This window comes from Peromyscus maniculatus, chromosome 2, assembly GCF_049852395.1.
Source record: "Peromyscus maniculatus bairdii isolate BWxNUB_F1_BW_parent chromosome 2, HU_Pman_BW_mat_3.1, whole genome shotgun sequence".
NCBI lineage: Eukaryota > Metazoa > Chordata > Mammalia > Rodentia > Cricetidae > Peromyscus > Peromyscus maniculatus.
The window spans coordinates 111,926,330-111,945,736 of NC_134853.1; positions in this window are offsets into that span (position 1 = coordinate 111,926,330).

Genomic DNA, 19,407 nt, shown 5'->3' on the forward strand with positions numbered 1-19,407 from the left:
TTTAATCATCTAGGCTTCTTATATATTTTCTTTATAATGTTGAGATATGTTTCATATTTCCCTATTCATTCCAGGCTTTTGTCATTAATGAATGATATATTTTATGAAAAGCAAACATAATGAGATGATCTGATGGGATAGTCATGTGATTTCTATCTCTTAATCTATTTCTGTGATGGATTTGTAGATTTATAAAATTATAGATTTATGTAGTTGAACCACCCTTAGAACACTGAACTGAACTTGATTATGGTGGATAATCTTTTTGATGTGTTCTTAAATTCCATTTCCAAATATTTTGAGGATTTTCACATCCATGTTAATCTATATCTTTAAGAGTCTCTTAATTTCCTCAGTGTCCATTTTAATGCCTCTTTTCCTAATTTCATTGATTCTCTCTCTTTCTTTTTGAACCAACTTCCCTCTCCATTTACTATAAGCAAACTTTCAATATAATAAAATAAATATATTTACTGACTTACATATTGTTAAGCATAAACTAGTTGCTCAAAAAAGGATAAAAGTGTTGTCAGAAGTTTTCTCCCGCACAGCCCGTGCAGTCCCATAGCCACCTATAAAATAATCACTCAGCAGCTTATATTAATTATAACTGCTTGGCCATTAGCTCAGGCTTATTACTGACTAACTTTTACACTTAAATTAACTCATAATTCTTATCAATGTTTAACCATGTGGCTTGGTGCCTTTTCTCCGTTCTGTCTTGCCATCTTGCTTCCTCTATGTCTGGCTGGTGACTCCTGAGTCAGCCCTTCCTCTTCCCAGAATTCTTCTTGTCTGCTTACCCTGCCTATACTTCCTGCCTGGCTACTGGCCAATCAGTATTTTATTTATCAACCAATCACAGCAACACATATTCACAGCATACAGAACAACATCCTACAAGATAAAAGAAAAGAGGAACTCAAGCACATGGGCTATTGTTTGTCACAACAGAAGTGTTCTACTGAACTACTCAAGGAACATTGTGATTCACACACTACAACCAATTCTGCAGTAGGAGTGCATATGTCTCCTATACTAATGCTACTACCACTGTAGTCCCTGGAGCCATGCTCTCTTCAAAATTCATCTGCACTCCAGACCCTAGCTCTTTGGTCATTTCTCAGAAGCAGTGTCTCCAAAACCAGTGCTACCATAAGTAAAGTATACCTGTGAGCTGGGACTGGAATCAAGACAGAACTCCTTGACCATATCTATCTCTGTGGAATAAAAATAAATTTGGAGGACCCAAGGAGCTTTTCCAACTCAAGACCTCAAAGATCCTCATCACGTATGTGAACTGTCATAGCCCTGATTAACAAGAACAACTACAGTCTTTACAAGAATGGACTTCAGCTGGGCAGTGGTGGCACACGCCTTTAATCCCAGCACTTGGGAAGCAGAGGCAGGTGGATCTCTATGAATTTGAGGCCAGCCTGGTCTCCAAAGTGAGTTCCAGGAAAGGCGCAAAGCTACACAGAGAAACCCTGTCTCGAAAAACCAAAAAAAAAAAAAAAAAAAAAAAAAAAAAAAAAAAAAAAAAAAAAAAAAAAGGAAAGAAAGAAATAAAAAAGAATGGACTTCAGATGGTAAAATTTTAGATGGAACACTTAAGCACACTGACTATATGACTGGACAAATTACCCCTCCCCTGTCTCTACCCTTAAACTTATCCATGGGTGAAGATCCTGCTCCAACACAAACAATCCATTAAGTTTAATATTAGTCCTATTTCTTTTACTGTGACAAAACAGCTAAGAGAAACCACCTAAATAGAGAAAACAAGTTTGGACTTTTGGGGGTTTTGTTTGTTTTCATTTTGTTGGTTTGGTTTGGTTTGGTTTTTGCCACAGTTTCAAAAATGTCAGTGTATGATCATTTGCCAGTGTTTACTTTTGTGTCTGTGGAAAACACTCCACCATTGTGAAAAAGTTTAGTTGAAATGAATGTTCACCTCTTAGGGACCAGAAAGCAAAAAACTAAGAGATAATGGGCTTGGAATGTAAAAAAACCATCAAGAGCATAAACCCATTGATTTAATTTTATTCCACTATGCCCCATCTCCTGAAGGTCTCCTCCCAACAGCATCATCAGCTATAGATAAGGTGTGCAATGCATAAGATTAGTGGGGCATTTTAAATACAAACTAGAAGACAGATGAGTGCTTCCCCAGTTGGAAATAGATAAAAACAAAACAATGTTTTAAAATTTTTTAAGATTATAATGTAATTACTTTTCTCCCATCCCTTTTTCTCCATCTATCCCTTCCCATGCACATCTTTTTGGGCTCACATTCAAATTCATGGCCTCTTTCTTCATTTATGCTTATTACATATACATTTTCAAAGAAAAAATGCATCACAAAGATAACAAAGAATACATTTGTGTACCAGAAATCATCTTGGATTTATCTGAAATAGCTATCAATTTTCTGACAAAGAATTCCAAGCAATTTTGTTTTGTTTTGTTTTTTGAAACAGGGTTTCTCTGTGTAGCCCTGGCTGTCCTGAAACTCACTCTGTAGACCAGGCTGGCTTCAAACTCATAGAAATCTGCTTGCCTCTGACTCTCTAGTGCTCAGATTAAAGAAGTATAGCACCATGCCTAGCTCCAAGCAATTGTTTTAAAAGCTACAAGAAAATGGTGTCATAAGAATAATATTAAATGTGTTTAAAAAATTTCCTTTTATGACCATTTTGATTTATTCTATAAGTCTTGTATGCTTCCATGTTTATTGTCTCAAGATATATGTGTGTGTGTGTGTGTGTGTGTGTGTGTGTGTGTGTGTGTGTGTGTATACACACATTTTATTTTTCAAGACAGGGTTTCTCTGTGTAGCTTTTGCCTTTTCTGGAACTCACTTTGTAGACCAGGCTGGCCTCAAACTCACAGAGATCCACTTGGCTCTGCCTCTCGAGTGCTGGGATTAAAGTCGTGTGCTACCACCGCCCAGCTTGTCTCAAGATATTTTTAAGTTTGGTTTTACATTTTAATTTCTTCTTTAATTAATTTACTTTTGGATTATCATGTTAATTTTCATTTTTTTTAATTTTTCAAAGTTTTGTACATTATTTATTTTTAGATTCATAACAGTATGGCCAGAAAAGTTAAACTTATTAAGAAATTTTTTGAAGTGTGACTATAATCTACCCTGGAAATTGCTTTGCATGTGTTTGAGAATGATGTGCATTCTTTCACACAAATGCAATTGTTGTGCACCTTTTCTGCTCAACACATGGAAACAAGTGACACATTTACCACCATTTAAATATGTGGTGGTATTGTGTTCCCCAAAATATTGTGTACCCTAATAAACTTATCTGGGGTCAATGAACAGAAAAGCCACTAGATACTTAGGCTAGAAAATGGTGGCACTCACGCCTTTAATCCTAGCATTCCAGAGGCAGAAATCCCTCTGGATCTCTGTGAGTTCAAGGCCACATTGGAAACAGCCAGGCATGTGACACACAAATTTAATCCCAGAAAGTGAGCCTTTAATTCCAGGGAGTGATGGTAGAAAGGAAAGATATATAAGGCGTGAAGACCAGAAACTAGAAACTTTTAGCTGGTTAAGGTTTCAGGCTTTGGAGCAGCAGTTCAGCTGAGATTCATTCTGGATGAGGACTTGGAGGCTTTCAGTCTGAGGAAACAGGATCAGCTGAGGAATTGGCAAGGTGAGGTAGCTGTGGCTTGTTCTGCTTCTCTGATCTTCCAGCATTCACACCAATAACTGGCCTCAGGTTTGATATTGTTAATAAGACTGTTTAAGATTCCTGCTACATAAATATTACATTCTTGTAGAGTCAGTGATTAGTATCTCATACAAAATATGGGTAAGGAATTTTATTTTATCCTCTAATAACTCTCCATATTTTTAAAGGATAGATTTGCTATGAGAAAAATAACAAAAATAATTTATTGGGTGCAGATGACCTGACAATTCATTTCAGAAATAAATGCTATTTATAATGTCACTATAAAGAGTATTTATATGTAAAGTTGGCCTTAAGAGATAAATTATCTGTACAGTGAAAATTTTGTAACATTAAAAGAAATCAAAGAAAACATAAAAAATTGATGACATCTTACAATCAAAGACTAGAATAGTCAATATTATATACATGGCTGTACTACTCTGCCTATAGAGTCCATACAGTATCTAATAAAATTCCAATGATTATTTTTCACAGGAATAGAAAAAAATCCTAAAATCCATGTAATACCACAAAACCCTAAGTAGCCAAAGTAATCTTGAGTCAGAAAGAAAGAAAGAAAGAAAGAAAGAAAGAAAGAAAGAAAGAAAGAAAGGAGGGAGGGAGGGAGGGAGGGAGGGAGGGAGGGAGGGAGGGAGGGAGGGAGGGAAGGAAGGAAGGAAGGAAGGAAGGAAGGAAGGAAGGAAGGAAGGAAGGAAAAAAGGAAGAAAAAAGAAAAAGTTAAAGGTACCATATTCTTCTATTTCCAGTAATATAACAGATTTATAATCATCAAAATACATAGTACATTTGGAAAAATATAGGCATAGGCCAATGAAACAAAACAGAAACACAGAAATAGATTCATGTATATATGGTGAACTTATCATCAACAAAACAACCAAGAATATACATAGAAAAAGACTAGTTTCTTCAATTAATGATATGATTTCTGCTAGATATTCAGACAGCATGAAGGAAAAAAGGAAACTGATCCTTAGAGACTACCATGCAAAAAATTACATGAAAAACAGAGTAAGGATTATAACAAAAGGTCTAAAATGATAAAATGTCTAGAAGTAAGCATTGGGCAATGCTCCATAAAGTCAAATTTGGTGAGACAGGAGATGACACCCAGAGCACAGGTGAAAAAAGCCCTTTATTAAGCTTTCTGCATCACTATGAACATAATCAGTAAAATGAAAACACTATGAGCAGAATGGCAGGAAATATTTGTTTTTTTGTTTTTTGTTTTGGTTTTTCAAGACAGGGTTTCTCTGTGTAGCTTTGTTGCCTTTCCTGGATCTCGCTCTGTAGACCAAGCTGACCTCGAACTCACAAAGATCCGCCTGCCTCTGCCTCTCCGGAGTGCTGGGATTAAAGGCGTGCGCCACCACCGCCCGGCGGTAGGAAATATTTGTAGGTCATACATTTGCTGTTCAATAAGAGATCACCATCTACACTTTCATAGCTCAGCAACAAAATGCCATACAACCAATCCAATTAAAAGATCTGAGTAGATATTTTCCATTGAAAACTTGTAAATGGCATAGGTGTATATGGTCTCATTGCACTATTTGAATTAACATACTTAATGTTTTAAATTATGTCAATGTTCAATAGAACTATATATTTTATTGCTTCTTAAATTATACTAACTCAGTTTCTAGCCAATCTTGAGGTAGGATAGTTCACATCTCTGAATAATTAGTTTATGAGGGGCAAGAAACAGTTTATAACTATCCATTACTAATATATTATTTTATGTCATGTGTTAATAGCTCATCTCAAGTGTATCAATGACTTTTATATTTCAGTATATAAAGGGAAATCCTTCACCACCAAAGAAAAAGGTTGTCACAGTATGCTACATTAAACAAATTAATGACATTTTCAATGGATGAAATCAAAATGCAAGGATATGTGGGAAAGTCCACAAGTATGGGCAAATGTGATTCTCTGCAGATGGCTGCACAGGATGACACTTCATAAAACATCATTTCTCTGCTAAGCTGCACAGCATCTCTGGTGTTTTAGACATATTGTTTACCTCACCAAGAGGCTCAGGTTCTAAAGGTAAGAACTGAACATGTGCCATCACTGAGGAAACAGAGCAGATGGCCCATCTATGATGGTCTGCCTTCACTTGGTGAGAAACTGTGCCAATCCCAAGCAGACCCATTGCCAAGTAAAAGAGGTCTTGGCTGAGGATCTGCACTTCCCTTTTCACAGAAAGCTTATTCATTTTCTCAGGCTCTCTTGACTACTACCTAGTTCTATTACTGTGCCTCCCAGAAGCCAAGAGGCCCTTTATGGCCATTCTGTGCTGCGCTCCACTGATATGTGCACTGTTGGAATTTCACCCAAGCTTCTTACTCCAGTTCCAGGCTGTTTTGTTTCAAGTCTTTTCCTAGCTTAATTGCTGATGGAGAAATGCATGTTATTTGTTGAAGAATGTCAATGACATGCAAGAAATAGAATTGTTGGAATCTCTTCCGCAGAATGGGCTTTATTAACCAGCCATCTGTTTGAGTAATTTCATTTCATGGAACTCAAAAATCATTGAAATTTTCACAGAAATAGATTTTTAAAATATTATGATTATTAAGTATGCTTTAACTTTTGAGATTCAGGACCCTGATCTCCAGTGTTTTTCAAGGAAAATAACAACACAAATTTGAAGACCATCATGGTCAAGTTTTAACACAGAGACCCTAAACTCTAAATTTAGAGGAGGGTGTTTCTTGTTTATAAAAAAATCCTAAATCATATCAGAGCATGATAACACACATACAGCCTGGATTATCTGAAAGAAATTTTAAGCTGCATGACAAGGAACTGTATGAGTTAATATTTCTCATTGCTGAGACAAAATATTTGACAAGGGTCACCAGAAAGGAAGAATTTTGTTTTGTCTCATTGTGTCAGGGTGCAGTTCCATCACGTCAAAGGAGGCATGATGACAGTAACATGAGGCTTCTGGTCACATTGTATCATAACCAGGAAGCAGAGAGAAATTAATTCCAGTGCCCTGATGAATTTCTCCTTTTTATTCAGTTCAGGAACCTAATGCATGAGATTGTGCCACCCACAAAAAAAGGTAGATATTGCCTATTGAGTAAAAATTTACTGGGAACAAAATCATAGACACAACCAGTAGTGTGTTTCCATGGTGATTCTAAGTCCAATCAAGTTGACAATGAAGATTAGCCATCACAGTAGTAGATCAAAACCTAGTCACACTTGGAAAGAAAGCTGAAGGAAATAGTAAGCCGGAAAATAGTCTGAATACATAAGAGTCAAAAACAAGTGATGTGTGCAAGCCTTGGAAAAAATTTTAAAATCAAAACTTGAGTCTTGCATTCTTTCCAACTTTGATAATTGTCTTCTCTATAACAGGGCACTTTTCTACCACACCCCAATTTGGTTGATCAACTCTTCAGAAAATAGAATACCTGTTTTTTTTTCCCCATTCTCTTTTTAGTGCATAGAACAGTGCTTGAAATGTAGCTCAAATATATTTTCTAAAACAGGAATATCTAGCATATTAAGAATTAAATGATGATTCTTCCAAGAAATAAATGAATATTGATTAATCTTCTGTAAATGATGAATTTGGACTCTTTTTATTTTGTTTTGTTTCTACACTTGTTCCAAAGAAACAAGTCTTCTCTTTAGAGGTTGGCATACTGAGACCAGGATTTAACTCTTTTTATCACTCAGATATAGATATTACTGAAATTTATAACTGAGCACAGACCTCAAAAGAGGGAAGAGGTTTTACTTTTATTTTTCATAAGGGAGTAGAAAATATTTGAATATTGAGAAGCAAATGTATTGATAAATAATCATACAGTGTTTACAGTAGAATTAAAGTGACCTCCCCACCTCTAGAACTTTCTTAACACCTTCATCTTCCATATGCCTTCAGGGCAACCTCACTGAAAGTTGTTGTTGTTTTTTTCAGGTCATTTCAACTCCTGTTCCAACCTCTCCACTGTATATAACTCCTGCCTCAGCATGACAGTAAACACCCTTTTCCTTTTCCATGTTCAGCTCCACCAAGGCTGGGTATCTTTTCATGCAGATGTCTTTTGTGCCCACACTCCTGCCATGCTACATAGTCTGCTAATTTTGAAGCATTCACTACCCTTTAACCTTGCTCTTTATCCTCTTTTCTATATTCCTTTCTGTGAATTTGGCCTAGCAGTATCCAGTTCTTTTGACAAGATCTAATTTAAAGGATATTCTCCCTGGGAAGATGTTTTTAATTCATTTATATACCATTAGGCATATTTCATATGTTCCTAACACCCAAAAAACAGAGAGAAATAGCCAGGGGTGAAGAATTTGGAGTCAGAAAGATTCCATTCTCAATTCCTCTGTTCAACATGACCTTGAACGAAATACCTAAAGTTTAGGGGCAGGGGGTATTAAAAAGGGTATAATATCAACATATCAATGTTTTGGTATAGATTGTCTAATTATCTATATAACATGCTTAGCATAGTATTTGTTTTAATTTAGGATCTAAGGGATTCTGAACAGAAATAGAGTTTATATAGTTCTTAGAAGCCAGACATACAGAAGTCAGGAGAAGACACTGAGAATGGGAAAATGATGAAAAGAAGAGGAAAGCCACTGAGTAGTGGATCTAGGGTAGGACATTATGCAAATAAACTCTTAACAGAGAATTTTTACTGGTGGACTTAGAACAAACTGGTATACATGGTACATGGTCACATTGTAACAGAGGTATTGGCTGTGGTACATATGCACAGCCTATGTTGTGTGAAAGACAGCAAGGATGGGCAAATAGGTTGTCTGTGGCTAACACCTAAGTATGTGAACACCAGAAGGAAGTTGTCTAAAGTAGATATCTCAACTGACTATGTTGTGGAATGAAAGAAGGTAGAACTGGAAATTGTTTCCAGGGTGACTGAGTCCTGATCCTGAGATGACAAAGTTAAACTTATATTAAAGGTAGATGTGAAATAAATGTAAATATGTAATGTTTCACTCCTGTATTGTCTCATTTTGACAATAAACAAATGGAAGTACTTACATTAATGTCTTCATTTTACTGTCATAAAATCACTATGTCAGTGGAATGATACTACAGATAAATGCATGATAGGACAGATAAGGACTCTACTTGACTTACAGTCATTAGAGACTGTTGTTGGGGAAAAAAATGATGAACTGAATAATTAGTTCAAAACCTTAAAAGATGACAAGGACTTAAATAGTCCAAGGGAATTACCAGCTAAAGCTGAGAAAGAATTGGTCTTTGTGGAAACAAAAGTACAGGAAGGACATGCGGATCATGTGAATCCAAAGCTTGATTGCATTTTGGTTATTTTTACCCTCTAAGCATTCTGCTATAGAAATTTTAATGCTGAGGGAAGATATTATATTGGAATGGATATTTCTACTCTTGTTTAAGGTATTATGTTTATGCAACTCATTTAAAATTGTAATATATAATTAAGAAATACTGATTAATAATCAGTAATTTATGATAATCACACATACATGTTACATTTTCTATGTATACATAGATATAATTAAGTTAGGTAGGTAATCTTCAAATACTTCAAAGACCTACCTAATATGGCATTTAAAATGTTTTAAAAACTTAGACTCTTCTAGGCAATGAGACATGTCTACTCTTGGCAGCACCAATTACTTCAAAGGAAATGGTGGGCATTGAAAAACTCATAGAGCTGCTTTCTTTGTGCCAAAAGTTAGCCACTGGGCAAAAAAGTGCCCTTGCATCAACTGATTGGCAGTATGTTGTATAAACTGGACATACAGGACCTATAGAAAAATGACCACTGAATTTGACAAAACAAGGTGAAATGGTCCTTGGGGTTTTTGCTTCGCAGAAGAGACTGCCAGACATTCTACAGGACACAGAGAGAAGTGACTGAGAGACTCTAGCCCTATAGGCTGAAAATGAATGCCCCAACATTACAGAGGAACTTTGGGTAACTGTCTAGGTAGCCAGCTGTCTCTGTCATTAAATTTTTGGAAGTTGTTTACAATGTTCTTCCTGTTTACTTAGGCAATATTATATCCTTCTGAGGTCTTGGATGTAGTTAAAGATTAGATGGTTATAATTTTCCTTGGTTATGATAAAAGATAAATTAGATATAAACCTTTAGACTCATAAATATAGGATAGGTAGAATATTTTCTTTAATTTGGCCAAATACAAATAGACTAGATATTGTAATTATAATTCTTGTTTGATAACTATTCTATTATATGCAATTTTACTGTGTTAAAATTAAAACCTTCCTTTTTGATTAAACAGACAGGGGAAGTACTGTAGAATATTGTTCTGTATGCTGTGAATATATGTTGCTCTGATTGGTTGATAAATAAAGCTGGCCATTGATGAGGCAGAATAAGGTTAGGCAGGACATTCCAACTAGAGAGAGAAGAAGGAGAAAGGTAGAGCAGAGGAGACACTGCTAGCTGCCACCAGGAGAAGCAAGATGTAAAGGTACCAGTAAGCCACGAGCCATGTGGCAAAGTATAGATTTATGAAATGGGTTAATTTAAGATGTAAGAACTAGCTAGCAAGAATTCTGAGCCATTAGGCCATATAGTTCAAAAATAATATAAGCCTCTCTGTGTTTATTTGGGTCTGAGTGGCTGTAGGACCACAGGGCTGTGGTAGCCAGGCAGGACCAGAAAAATCTTTTAACTACAAGACACAGATCCTTGACACTCATATTTTGTTTGTAATGGTAGCCAATGCCTAACTCTTTAATGGTACTAGCTTGCTGTTTTTTGAGTCAAGTCAACTAACACTAGAAACAACAATTCCCTGGGCCTCTATTTATGCCAACACCCTTATCTGTTAATCCGTGAGAGTAAGAGTAAAATGATGTATGTTATTTTAACAATGTAAATTTGTGTGTATTGTGCATTGTTCTTTTTCTAGCTTTTCATAAAAATAACCCCTTTAAAAAGCATCAGGACAAGGATAATCTCTTCCTGTCTCCTCTCTGCTCCAATCTATGAAATCAGCATGGCTTTATGAAGCTTAAAGAAAATAATATATTAAGTTGCTTGTAACCTATATTTAATACAACATATCTACCAAAGGAAGCCTGGGATGAAATTGCTTTAAAACCCTTGAATGGTTCAGTTCACTCAGTTCAATTGCTACTTAAGTATTTGCTATGCCTAACTGATTGGGAAAACAGTACAGAATAAAATGTCATTTAAAAAAAAAAGCTTTCTTTCTTTTCCAATTAAACAATAGCATGTGAGTAGCTGAAATTATCAGGAAAAATTAGCACTAGAAGCATCTAAGATATTTAAATGGAGTTAGTATATGAGATGTCATTATATGGTTATATGTATGCCTCTAGTCATCAAGGAATAAATCTCCACTCTGGCACCAGTGTTGTGCCTTCTGGTTGTGTCATCCCACTGAAAATCTGCCTTTGAACATTTCTGGTCTATGGCATATAGTCTAAACTATTAGTATAACACTAAATGGCTTCCCATAATACAATCACACCTGTTTCTCAAACCTTGCTTCCCACACCATATGTGTCCCTTTGAAGTATCAGTCCTGTCTTCATTATCATTCTGTTGCCGTGATAAAACACCATGGCCAAGGCATTTATGAAAGTGTTTAATTGGGGCTTACAGTTTCAAAGGGTTCAAGTCCATGTTCATCAAGACAGGGAGCATGGCCTCAGGAAGGCAGGCATGTTACTGGAGCAGCAGCTAAGAGATTTATATATTAATCCACAAGCAGGAGGTACAGAGAGATAACTGGGAATGGTATGGCAATTGTGTGGGCTGTTGAAACCTCATTGCCTCCAGTGACATACCACCTCCAACAAGACCACATTTCCTAATCTTTTTTCCAAACAGTTCCACTAACTGGGGACCAAGTATTCAAATATATGACCCTATGGAGAGGCATTCTCATACAAACCACAACATGATCCATGAAAATTATCTCCTTGGACTTCAACTTGAACTACAGCACTTGAGAAGCCAGGAGGTCATCAGTTTCTGTCTAGTAAGTCAAACCTTTGTGAACTGAAAGTTAACGGCTTTACTTTTTGTTAACATCAAAAAAATAAGCTGCAGGGCAAGCTTCAACTCTAAACTCTAGGGAAGCAGACACATCCAGAAATACAGCCAAAATCCTCAAATGGGCAACATAAGTCTACGTAAACTGTCAAGATCTAGACTGCTTAGTGATGAAGTTTGTTGTAAGATGGGGATTCAAAAGGCTTTGGATTTGATTGCAGGCAGTATATAAATTAGGCATGATGGTACAACCCTCTTCAGCATGTAGGGTATGGAAGCAGGAGGATCAGAGGTTTGAGTCATTTAGGTCTCTCTATGTTAAAGAGCCTGCTAGAGGAAGAGGAGAAGGAGGGAGACGTAGAGGTGGAGGCAGAGGCAGAGAAGTAAGGGGAAATTTTGATTGGTTACTACAAGTTGAATGTGGACCAGCATGAGATACTACTTGAGATCCTTGACATGACGAAGTATAGAATGTGTATACCAGGAAATCACCCAGTATTCACAATAAGGGTCTGAGAAAGAAGCCCTGATGGCTCCAGCAGAGTGAAGGAAAAAAATCTAATGTCTGTGGGACACAAGGAGATATTACTCCACGATAAAGGCTTCACTCCTTCACTTGGAAAAAGAGATGGGTTTTCTTGTTTTTATTTGTTTTACCCATACCTATCACTACTGGAAAGGGCACTCATGTCCTCACACACTTCTTGTCTTATCTATCATCTAGAAACACAATCAACAAGGGTTGAGGCTTCAAGGACTCAGATCCAGAACACAGCAGTTAGAAAATGGACTGACTAGAGTGGTTAATGGGGAGCTATACAGACTGATGAAACCCTTTTGTAAAAACCACTGCCCAGAGTCACTGGCCATGTAAACAAAGACTAATTATAATATCACAGTTTACCATCATGCCCACAGGGCTCCAGTATAATAGCATACAATGCAGCTGGTACAGCAACAGAGATTCAACTCTGAGGAGGGGGACTTAGGGAAGCCAATAAAGTGAAAGAATATGTTATTAACTCCAAAACCCTAGCACCTTCAGAAATAGAAAGTATTAAATACAGCCCAAACTCCTATCCAGTTTTTGTAAGTCTTCACACTAGAAGACTATTTATATCGGTCCTGATTACCTTATAGAATGCCATTTAAAAAAATAGACAAGACACATATAAGGGAAAGCATAATATAAAATAGTCTAGTCTAAAAAAGATAAAATTCAAAATGCATAATAGATTATCTATATGGTTCAAAAACTAAAAGGGCAAAGAAACAAAAGTAGAGGTCATTCCAAGGACTGTCAAAAATTGATAAGCAGTATTAAACCACTGGTCCAAGAAGCTCAAAGCAAAACAAGATAAAAACAAAAAACCTATGTATACCATATCAAAGCCACAGAAAATCAGACAATGAGAAAATACTGAAAGATGCAAAAGGGGAATAGAACAAGACTCAACCAGGAAAATGCATAGTTGTAGCAGTACAGAGATTGGGGAAGTAGCTTGGTCTATAAAGTGCTTGCTACTCAGGAATGGGAACCTGAGTTCTGTCCCAAGCACCCACATAAAACATGCGAAGCATGGCAGCATGTATTTATAATTCCAGCCCCAGGAAGGCAGAGATAGGAGGATTTCTGGTCACTGCTAACTAGCCTAGCCTAATTGTCAAGCACCAGACCCCTATGAGAGATGCTATCTCAAAAACTAAGATGAATAGCTCCTAAAGAATGATAAATGAGGTTGACCTCTAACCTCTACACACATCTTCACATACATACACACTCATGTGCACAAATGCATACCCAAATTTAAGCAATGATGAGTATGAAGTTATTTTGTGTCAACCACAAGGAAGTAAATAAAAGATAATTAAAAAGTAATGGTAGTGGACTTGTGGTTAGAAAACCTACAACCAAGAAGAACATTGAGCAAAATAAAGAGGACTGAAATATTTTAATTGAAAGAATTAAAAAACCAACCAATAATTTTCTTTCCAGTGAGATATTATCATAAGTAAGGTAAAAATAAAAATTTTCCCAAGTTATTGACTATCAAGAGAATTGTGCAACACCTGTCTTCTTACATCCTAAGGAAGCAATCCCCGCAAGAAAGAAAATTAACTTAAAAACTTACGTCTACCTAATGAAAGAACATCAGAAGAGAGAATATCTTAGTGAAAGATATTTTTTATTTTTTTATTCTTCATTGATCTAAAAACATACATGTTTGGAAAGTTATAATGTTAATAATGTGTTAGATGGTTGTGGCACATGAGTAAATAAAATGAATGACAATAAACTCACCAGAGAGCAAGGAAGTAATGAGGGACTCCCTGTGATAGGGTAGAGATCTGTACTGCATATGAGGCACAATAATATAATTCTAAGTTAGATAAGATTGTTTTAAATGCAAACAAGTAAAATTTAAAAAGAAATGCAATTGATATGCCAAGAAAAGAAAAAATGAAATTATATGAATTGTACAAATAAAACTGAAGAAAACAGAAAGGGAGGAAAAGGTTACAAGGGTAATGAATAAAGGATAGATACAAGCACAGTGGGTATTAATCTAACTGCATTATTAACATTTTAAATGTTAACCCCTTGAAGCCACCAACCTACAGATTTACAAACAAAATAAACAAGACTTACCACATGCTGTTTACAATACTTTAATGCAAAGCTGAAAACACAATAACTTAAAAATAAAGAGATGGGGAAAATAAATACTAACACTGATTGGGGGGAAAAGGCCATACCACCTTGAATACATGCAATCTTGTCTGAACCTGATATAATAATTTCTAAGAAAGCTATCTCCATAAAATAGATTATTTTCAGAAAATAAAGGTATTACACAATTCCAAAGGTATCCACTTTTGCTAGATGGTACAACAGTCCTAAATATATATGGACCCAATAGTGATCATTAAAATCTATGAGTCAAAACTTGATAGAATAGCAAGAAAAACAGGAAATAGGCTACTGTCATCAGAATCTTCACCACAACTATGTCCATAAGTGGTCAAACAGACAGAATACATCATAGGAAGGTAGCTGACCTGAAAAACAGTATCAAGTAACATTCTTCAACATTCCATCTAATACATGCACTCCAAACCACATCACCAGTATATTTCTATAAAGCATTTCTTAATAAACATTGAAAATATAAGCCATGTAACACATAGTCTCAGAACGAAACAGAATTAAACTAGAAATCAGTAATAAAAGCATTTATTTCACATCTTCTGACTCTTTATCTACAGTTGTTTCCTCATTACAGAGAATAGTAGATCCTAGCCTCAGGTAAAATCCTAATTGTTGCTCTTGACTTCAAGCTTACATAGTTTGCTATGGCACTCACAATGACATTTGCTTCAAAGTTTTATGTCAAATGGGATTCAGGATACTATGCTTGTAATACAATAAAAATAGAAGGCATCAAGTGGTAACAGCTTAATAAGTTTCAATTGCTTTATTTTTCCACTAAGATTAATAATAACAGTGTAAGTATTTCAGAGCCAACCAATCAAGTATACCAGTTAAAAAGTATTTAATAAAGACAGCCTGTTTCACTCTACTTGAGACAAGACATAGGCTCCTTATTTTTCCTAAGCTATCCCTGCCCTTAAAATATCAATCCAATGAAAGAAGCCAGTCATCTGTGTGAATGGCCATTTGTTCTATGTGACCTTCAAGTTCCCTTTCACCTAGACGCTCCTACATTCCTATAGGCTCTATTTTCTTTGCAATCCCTCAAGCATTGCAGAATACAACATTAGAGTTTCAATAAAGGTTGGCTGACAGACTTTCAAACTCCCAACACAATTACTTTTCTGTTGCCAACTTTGATTCAGTTTGTGATTTATGGGCATATGGACTGTTTTACATCCCAGAGTTCCCTCTTTTGAGTCATGATTTGCAAATGGATATAATAACCCATAAACTGATATCAGCATCAAAATAGAGGCATCCAAGTTGAATAACAAATGGCTGAAAAAGAAGAAAAAGGCATCACGCCATTAGGATGGACACAAACAACAAGCAAGGGAATGTGAGACAACAACTTCATAAAGTCAGAGTTCCACAGTTCGTTCCATAAACTCTTCATTTGAGGATAATGTGTGTGATGAGGGCACAATACACACGGACTCTCACTCTCCCTTGGCAAAGCTGCCTTGTAACAATAGACTAAACCACAGCTCTGCCAACCCCAAATAGACACGCCAGTCTGCCTTGCTCCAGATTTGTGGCATGTGTCCACAAAGTAATAGTGATTCTCTTGTCTGTACCAATTGCAAGCTGCAGATGGGCAGCCTCATGCCTTAATGCCGGACCAAATTCTCTGCAGATGAACTGGAAAATTTCCTCACTCATTGAGAAATATGCCAGCCAGCTGTCAGGTCTCCAGGACGCCTTCACTTGCCCAGATCACCAACAAACAGACGGCACTCACCACAATGATTAGGCTGTGTTTTCAGTTCAGACCCTCTTGTCCTAATGATTACTCCATTTTTCTTTTTTCAAAGACTCTGGAGAATACTCATTAAAAATCTCTTACCCATGAGAAATTTTTAAGAAGACATGAGAAGACTGTAAAACTTGTCTTTGTATTAAGTATATAAAAAAATCTACCTCTATGATTCTTCATTGGCCATGAACCCATTGGCTGTCAGTCATTCTCCAAGGTGCCCAATAGACTACTCTTTTGTACCCACAGAGATGGGAAATTGGGAAGCAGATGCTCACTCACTAGCTACTTGACTGTCATGACCAATAAAGGAGACAACATAATTTTAAGGGACTTGCAAAGCCCAGCCACATTTAGAATGGGAACCAGTGATAAATAGACTACAAGGAAGTAAAAAAAATGAGGAGAAAGCTCGTTTCATTTGAATTTATAAAATATAAGAACATTTCTGAGCATCAGAAATGTCTTATTTTTGCCCTTTACTTTTTTAACTAAAGGGAACTTGGATCACCTTATCCATACAGTTAGGAAATGCTGAACTACATAGTTCATTCCTCCTGCATTTGAGCTCCATAAATCTGACTCAAAACACCTAAGCAGATCCACCCATGATGTCTTTCTCACTAGAAGAGATTTTAAAAACCCAAAAGTGCTTTCTGAAAGTTTCTTTCAGGGCTGGTTCTTCCTTATCAATCTTGAGCCTAACAGATAATACTCACAAACAACCTTCCCATAAGTGTGAGCTATGGGATTAATGACAAAGCTACATCCAAAAGCCGGCACAGTAATTTACAGTGCACAAGACATTCAGAAGCATGTCTGAGTTTTCATAGCCTGTGGTCTTCATCTTTTAAAGTTGCCGTGTGAGTTTTACACATGCTGTCAAATGTGTGGCAAAATCTCTTCACTGCCTGTTCTAAGGAGTTATGGGGTTCACCACACATGCTCAATATACCCCCTGCCTCTTCAATCCTATCCTTTTGAATCCTTCCTAACACATTCTGCTGGGGACTCTAGCATTCTTCCAATCCCATACTGTTCAGTTCCACACCAAGACTTTCCTCTCTCCAAAGAATTGTGACTTGTGTCCACCTGAATCACCTTACTTCCTACTCTTTTTGTATCTACTTTTTTCTCTTTCTCGATTTCACTGGTTTCCTTTCTTCAAAGGTCTTCCTAGACCACTGAGTCAGATGTATCTTTCCTGTCTCTTGACAGGATAACTGTTTGCTTTCCCTAGAGATGTTTTTGTAATTTCTCTGTATATTTTTCTGTATTTTGTAATCTCTCTCCTCATGGTGGTGAATGCTGTATCTGTTTAGAAAATTCATTTCTTCATAACTCTGCTATTTTAACTAGCTAGTACTCATTATTTCTTAACTACCTTGCCTAGACTTCTCATTAAGCATCATTTCACTTTCTTAATACACTAATAGAAGGATAATGTCCACTGACTATACCCACCTTGTTTTATATAGCTGCCAGGCTTAGGAGATTTCAATAAATGTTATCTCATATCAGTTCCAATGTTGTTATCAACTGTTAGCACCATGCCCCCTCAATTTTCCTGTGAAGTCTTGACATTGAAGCTTTTTCTATATGATGATTAAGTATGTCCATTGTCTCTTTATTTTCTTTTCTGTACTTCACAGTTCTCTTCCAATTCAGAAATAATATCTGAAATTTTAGACTTACCATTCAAACAAATTTCCTATGTATTAAGTTCAAATACTGTGTTAAGACAGGAAAGTAAACTGTGTGCCCTGTGAAATGAAAATGCTACCCACCCACCCCCACCCCCGCCATCCCTGCCATGTTTTGCTCCTAAGGTTTAAGGAGCTAAACATTTATACATACAAATACACAGTCAATAAACAGGACCCAAATGGCTTGTGGACACTCTTATTAATTACCACCAATTAATTTCCCATTTTAGTTTATCATCTCTCCTATAATTTTTTTTCTGCTTGTCTCCTCTGGTCTCTCTGCCACTGTGGAGTTTTACATTCTGAAACTCTTAGCAATGGACATTGTCCCCAAATATCATACTGATGATGGTTGTTATAACAGTTTTCCTTCTGAGCTGTCCGATGTCTACTGAGAAAGATCTCTAACTAGTAAAACACAAGTTGTTTTCAAATGACAAAAGCCAAAACAAGGTTTCCAGTTTCAGGCAGTGCAAAAATAAATATAGGGATGTGGACATCCAGTGACTACTGGGAATATTTTTAGTTATTCTAAGTACGGGATTCTCCATGTTCTAAGTTACTCTCATTTTAAGACTGTGAGGTTTGGCTATTAAATAATAAAGACAGCATTTTTATAATCTTATTGTAATTAAAACAATAAGCATTGACTTTCACAATCAAAAATTATATTTCTATTTAGTCACAATGAAAATTAAATTAACTTAGATTTGGGGAAACTGTCTGGCAATCAATCACAGAAATGCTATCTAGAGGGGAAAAAACAACAATCTTATAATGGCAAAATGTTAATTATCTAAACTCATGCAGAATTTCCAGATACCAGAATAATATATCAATTTACTAAAATGAAACTGAGCCTTGAAATGTTTACATTCTCAGGAGCACACAAACACACAATTAAATTTTAACTATCTTTAACACAATACCCCAAGAATTATGAAAAGCAGCTAATAATGACAGACTTAGCTTAAGGTGGAGAACTTTTAAGAAGTTTGCAATGGAGAAGAATGCAAACCCTGGTAGTGTGAAAAGTATGGAATTCACTGCCAATAGAAACAACGTGTGTGTGTGTGTGTGTGTGTGTGTGTGTGTGTGTGTGTGTGTGTATTTCAAATAAAGGAAGTCTGAATCTACAAAGAATTATACAATATTGAGAAGTTAACTTAAGGTTTGCCTAACTGGAAAATATATTCCTTTCCTTACCTTCCTATCCTCTATGTTACTTCCATTTTAAAAAGAAACAAAAGTGTAAGACAAATTTCTAAACTGTCTTATTGCTGTGGATATCATTCTATATAAATAAAACACTGATGGCCAGTGACCAGGCAGGAAGTAGGTGGCCAGGCAGAAAGTAGGTGGGACAAGGAGAGAGGAGAATTCTGGGAAGCGGAAGGCTGGGGGAGAGACACTGCAGCCACCGCCAGGACAAGCAGCATGTGAAGACGCCGGTAAGCCACCAGCCACGTGG